Here is a 7,055-nt window from a genome sequence, read left to right as displayed (position 1 = left end):
GTATATCCTATAAATACACAATCCACTGTTTTGGGTCCTATTAGTAGGCGTTTTGGTGGAGTCACCAATACCTTAGCTAGGCACCCCTACACTCGCAAGTATTTAAATGATGGTTTATTTCCCGTCCATAATTCATATGGCGTTATATCTTTCTTTTTATTATGTATCATGTTCAAGACATAACTCACCGATAAGACTGCTTCCCCCCACATGTTTGTGCTTAACCTAGAACTTATCATCATGGCATTCATCATTTCTTTCAAAGTTTGGTTTTTATGTTCCTCTATTCCATTTGATTAAGGGGAGTAAGGAGGCGTGAGTTCATGTATGATTCCATATATTTCACACAAATCAACAAAAGGTGAAATATATTCACTTCCTCGGTCACTCCTTACTCTTTTGATTTTCTGATTTAGTTGATTCTCAACTTCGGCTTTGAATAATATAAACTTATCAATAGCATGGTCATTACCATTAAGTAAGTACACATAGCAATTCCTTGTAATATCATCAATGTACGTGATGAAGTACTTGTTCCCACCATGAGTAGGAATTGCTTTTAGATTACAAACATCAGTGTGAATCATCTCGAGGGGTTGGGTGAATCGTTCAATCTTTTTGAATGACGATCTCACTTGTTTTGATTCGACGCAAGTTTCACATTATTATTTAAGTTGATATCGAATGTTGGTATACAATTAAGTTTAATCAAACGTTGAATAGAATTAAAATTAACATGGCATCACGAACCATGTTCACTTGTCGAGCATTTTCTTTCTTTGGAAGCTTGCATTCATTGGCCCTATGGCCTTGATTTCCAAAATTATAACAAGTTCCTTGGAACTTCTAATTCTTCCCAACTCCTCCATTATGACCAAGGTTGAAGCCTTTCCCATGATTCTTCTTTCCACTGTTTTTATTACCCTTTGAACATTGGCCATGTTCAACAACATTGGCCTTTGCTGTTCCACGACCATCATTCATTTTTAGTGCAATTTTGTTATCTTCCTCAATACGAAGACGAATAACAAGATCTTTAATGGTCATCTCCTTTCTCTTATGCTTGAGATAATTCTTGAAATCAACCTAACTTGGTGGTAGCTTTTTGACTAGGCTCACTGATTGAAATAATTCTTGAAATCAACAACAAGATCTTTAGCAGCAGCAACTTGGAATGTCTCGCTAAGCGAGATTCCTTCCACATGAATATCATGAAGAATAACTTGCAACTCTTGGACTTGGCTCATGACAGTTTTTGAGTCTATCATGTTAAAGTCCAAGAACTTAGTCCCCACGAATTTCTTAGTACCGAAATCTTCTGTTTTGTATTTGCGGTCAAAAAACTCCCATAACTCTTTTGCAATCTTGGCCTTGCAATACACATTATACAGTGCATCCACCATGCCATTCAAAACATAATTCCGACATAAGAAATCCAAATGATTCCAATCCTGAACCACGCTCACTTATTGAGCACCGATTTCCCCTTCATTAACTTGAGGAACGGTTTCAGTCAAGAACCTCGCGAGGTTCAAAGTGGTCAGATAATAGATCATGTTTTGCTGCCACTATTTGAAATTCACATCGGTGAATTCATCTGGTTTCTCAGCATGAGACTTGAGTGCATTAGGAAGTGGTACAACCAAACTGGTTGTAACAGCAACAGGAGAAGTCATGATTGTAGAGACGGCAGTGATCATGGGTTGGGATTCCTATCTGGAAAGAAAAAGACAGGAAAAATCAGTAATCTGTTTAAGTTTGTTAGTACTCCTGTATGATAAGATCTGAAACAAAATAAATAAAACAAGAAACAGTGAACTGGGCTTGTGTTTGACACAATTCCCTTAAACAGATTCGCGGTCTGTTCCTAGTGTATTCCTGTTCGAAGCAGTAGCAGCGTATTGCCGGACTTGATCATTTGCCTTAAACGAAACCATAATAATGTCGCAGTAGAGAAGAAGAAAGGGCTGTGTGTATTTTGGTGTGTCGAAAACTAAAGTATTAGTCCTTGTTTTATAACCACAGAACAATAACAGAAAATCAATACTGAATAATGACCATTAAAGTATAATACTATTCAGATAATGGTCATTATGCAGTAGTTGAAACCAAAATAATAAACATCATCATAATGATCAATAATAGTTATTGACCAACAGTTTCAGTATTAAAATGAATCTAAAAAATGAATGCAAAAAATTGCCTCATGCGGGCCTGAGTTTTTGGAGATGCAAATGTGTCCGCAGGACGTGCGGGCATGCACGAGTTCGAAGAATTTCTAGTCCAGAAACCCAAATTTGTACCCTCGCCCTTCGCGCGGTAGGACTTATTGTAAAACATAACATAAAGATTCAAATGAGTGGTACAGGCTATACCTTATAAACCACTCTTTATTTTGTTCTCAATCTGATGTGGGACAACTTTCACCACTTTATTATTAAGACTTCATTCACACACTTTCACTTAAAACTTCTAACAGTAATCCATCTAGGGATACTTACTATGATGATGTGGAAATGGAGGACATCACGGCCGAGGAATATCGCGACATGTACACAAAGAATAATGCTGATGAGGGGATTCCTTTATTTACTACAGAACACTATAACATGGTCGAGGAACAGATAGTGAAGGAGAAAGAGGAAGAAAAAGAACCATAACCAGCATAATCAAGTCGGACTTTGGATGCCATGTTCCAGTACAATGCAAAAAAGCTGAACAAGTGGTTAGAGACTGTGAGACACGCTTGAAAGCAATATTATCTAAAAACCATATGAAGAAGTTTTTAAGTGTTAAGAAGGTAAAAGGAGATATCATTTCTTGGATGTACGAGTTTGATTTAAAAGCCTGTATTGTGAAGTGAGAGATTGAATTCAGAATTTTGATGATTTCAGTGGTATTCTCTCCATGACTCGTTGGGACATGCGTACATTTGCCTACCGACAGTTCATGAACCGTGGGAAAAACAAGCTTATCGATTGGGTTTATTGACACTTGGTTCATGAAGCTCACCGTGGTTTTAAATTCTTCAAGCCCAAGGTTCCTAAAAGACAATATATAGACAAGATTGATCCTCGTACGGGATGGAGAAGGTTAATCTTAAAGGTTAAACCGCCATGCAATTTTTTAGAAAGTTCCTTTAAAAGTTACGCCACCTAACTTCTATAGGGAATTCAATCGGTGGTATTATGATAAAAAGATTGGTGAGGCTGTGATCGTGTTGGGTCTGGTGTTAAGATAAAGTTTATTCGGGTTTTAGATTCGATGTGGCTAGTCAACCGATCTGGGTCTAATATCGACGTTTTATTCAAAAATCATGTCAGACGGGCGTACAACAAAGACAACAAGCTCGCTACGTAATTCCAATGGATTGTACCAACATGTTTTGCATTTGGGATTCATGACGGTGCTGACTGGAAGACCACAAGATTCAAGAAATGAAGACTCGCAAAGCTCGAGACCAGGGGAAGTTTGTTGATACGTCAATTGTCGTCTCGTTCTTTGTTAATTTTGGTATTTATTAACAATTTAGGGACTTGTTTTGTCATTAATGTAAATGTCATTCGCTAGGTTATGTTAGCGAAATAACATGTTTTGTTTCCTCATACACTAGTGGATGTTAGCGTATGAGATGACTAATGTATATGGCCATTCGCTATATAATGTCTAGCGAATAAGGGATTCATTCTCTATGGCCAGCTTAGCGAATGAGCCAGTGCCTATATAAACTTTGTAAACTATTCTAAATTGATGATTATTTTTTTTAATAACTTCTTAGTCGTTACTATGTCCAATTACATGCTCAAAACACACAAAAACACATGGAGCCATAATTACTCATTGATTGACTATATCACAAAATAGATCCTGCAAATGTATCAGATCATGAACATCTCATGGTTCCTTGCGAGTCGTGAGGGATTTTCAGTCCTTCTCCGCATGTCGCCAGGATCCTCGTAAGGACTTTGCTTCAGGTCTTCATGACGCGCAAAGAACCAACTATCCAAAATTTCAGCCAACCGACATCTTGTAATTACAAAATTTCAAATAAGATGTTAAGTCATTTTTGTTCGAAAGTTTAATTGAAAGGATAATGATAAAGTTGGATGATATAAAAAAATTTTAAAAAGAACCTTGGCTTCTTGTTAATATAAATTTCAGCACTAAATTTGTAGATCCTTAGAAAAATTCAGTAAATTTTAACAAAATTTATAAAAAACTTTATAATCCTCTCATAAAAGTTTTGGTCAACTTTAATGAATCTGTATATGGTTTGTAGATTTTTAAGAAACTCTTAGATATCCACAACAAGATTCGAAGAACTAGTATAGTTTAACTATTCAAATTGTTGTAAATACCACTATGGATCAAAATTATTTAAGTGGTCCTAGAGGGATAAGAAGTTAACTCTTAGAAATAAAGGAGGGCGTAACTAAGATGAATTAAGGTTTATCGGTTGTGGAAGCAAATATGGGAGTTGGAATGATCCTTAGTCTAGGTTTTGGGTACTAGCTAGCAAGTTCCATATTCAAATAGTTACCTCACCAACATTCACCATTAAATCTAGTTATCACGAATTGAGAATTTGTGATTTCAGCATTCAATCCTACGAGGTAGTAGCGCTTCATGAGGTTTATAAGGTGTTCGTATGGTTTGTTTGCATAGTAGTTAGAACCAAAGAATTAGGAAATGATATGGTATAGCAGAAAGGATCCTAATCACTACTATACAATGATTAAAATATCAAAAGATTTTTTTTTTTGGAAATACCATAGATATATCATGATAACGGAACATTTCTTATGCAAAGTTCTAAAGGAAAATATGAAGATAATACCAACAAAGGTATGCATTACTATTGTGAAGGTTACAAGATTAGTTCTCCATAGGAGAAAATTCCAAAAACAAAATTTTCAGAGTTTGGTGGCGCGACACGATCTTTGATGAAAATGATCATTGGATACTAAATGTTAACACAGAATGGTTGAGATGGTGTTGGCACGGGTTGATACAGATGAAGTCAACAGTTGGTGTTGTAGGATTGTTTAGTGGTTTTAAATATCCTTATAAGTGGCTTGTCGAAGACAATTCACCATATACCCATTTGGGAAATTTTGTGAGTAGCAAGATTATATATGGATGCGACAAACTCTAGACATATTATATGAATCTAATGTGTACGAAAGTCAAGGTCGGAATGTTCTCAAGCCTTCGGGGCTTGTTCAGTTATATAAGTGGCATATCACTATCAAGGCGTGTGCACGTTGGGAAACGTAGCTACACATTTGGAGTTATTGGTTGAGAGCTATTGAAAAGAATTTAATGATGTAGGAGTTTCACCCAGATAACATACCTCCACCACCGAACTTCAATTACCAGAACAACCAAAACAACTCAGCTCAAGCTTCCAGAACCCGAAACCAAAATGGAAACCAAAACCGAAACTGAAACCTTGATCGGACTGAACCAGCAGTTCCACACAACACCCCTAACCGCAGAGTTCGGCTTAACGTGGGTGATGCTATTTCTAGTATCCCGACAGATGATAAAGAAGAGGGGGAAGATAATAATGGGAACGAGGGTTTTGAGGTTGAAAACGAGGTAAACCGGTGGGTTAGAAGGAATCGCGCAGTTGAGCCCGAGAATGAGGGTTTTGAGATGGAAAATGAGGGAAATCAGAATTGGGATGAAGAGGTGGAAGAGCCAGTGAATCGAAGACGGGTTGAACGGTTAACAGAAATGGTTTGGGTCAAAACAGAGTGAATCGGGTGGAAAGGCCCGAAAGAGTTCGCCGTATTCAGGTTAACCAGGGCGGTTTGGTGAACCCCGGGGGGGGGGGGGGGGGGGCTAAGAAGGAACTTTGTGGCCCCGGTTCAAGGTGTTAACAGTCCGTTCAGGCCGGCTATCTCAGATGGAGCATCCCCGTTGATCCCACAAGAACGAGTACCGGGACAACAACCTTTTAAGTCCCGACCCTCATACATTAATAGCGTTCCACATTTTCACGGGATGGATTCTGAGGACTCGTATTCACACTTGTCTGATTTTTTGGCTATTTGCGGGTTGATTGGTGATGGTACTTATGATCAGGGCGAGGTTCGATTGCGGTTATTCTAGTTTTCGCTAAAAGACAAAGCAAAACACTGGTTTAACTCGCTACCGATGCACAATATCAAAAATTAGGCCAAGATGCAGCAGGTGTTTCTAAACGAGTATTATTCGCAGTCGAAGATGAGTGAGGCCCGAATGGACATTCGCCACTTTTCACAGTTATCGGGCGAATAATTTCATGAAGCGTTTACCAGATTTAAGGAGATGATCAGAAAATGCCCACACCACCATATTGAATTGTGGGAACTGGTGAAATGCTTTGTTGACGGGTTGACATGCGAGGACCGAAAGCATCTGAAAGCCTCGTGTAACGGTCAGCTGTTGAATCAACCTGAAGAGGATGATTGGGATTTCTTGGAGTTTATGTGTGAAGATTCAAAGGCAGAAGCAGCAGCTGAGAGACGGAGACATGGTACTTCCTCCATGTCAGTTAAGTCAATTACGAGTGAATCCAAAAGAATTGCTGAGTTGGAACGTGAATTGGCCGGGTACCGAAACAGTAAAAAGAAAGAGGTTGGTAAAGTTGTAGTGAAATTCCTAGTATGTGAGGAATGTGGTGAGCTCGGGCATAAGTCAGAAAATTGCCCCGAGTTTTATGATGATGAGGAGGATGAGCCCGAGGAGATTAATTATGCTTACGGGGATTCTAAGGGCCAAAGGTTTGACTCAAACACTTATCACAAGGGCCTGAAGAATCACCCAAACTTTCGATGCGGGAACGCATCTACACAGTTAAACCTGAATTTTCAGGGATTGAACTAGAACAGATCACAGGGAAATTACCGCCAAGGTGGTCAGCAGGGTTCGTATGATCAGAATCGGGGGTATAATAGAGATGGTAACTGGGATGGAAATTCATTGGGTAATCAGGACTAGCAGATGGGGTCCTCGGGAAATGCGGATGAGTCGATGCACTCAAAGTTGGATGCATTGATGAAGATGAC

This window comes from Bidens hawaiensis, unplaced genomic scaffold, assembly GCF_021521415.1.
Source record: "Bidens hawaiensis isolate Kalapana, Puna unplaced genomic scaffold, B.hawaiensis_p1.1 tig00000702_1, whole genome shotgun sequence".
In the NCBI taxonomy this organism is placed as follows: domain Eukaryota; kingdom Viridiplantae; phylum Streptophyta; class Magnoliopsida; order Asterales; family Asteraceae; genus Bidens; species Bidens hawaiensis.
This window is presented reverse-complemented; position numbering follows the sequence as displayed.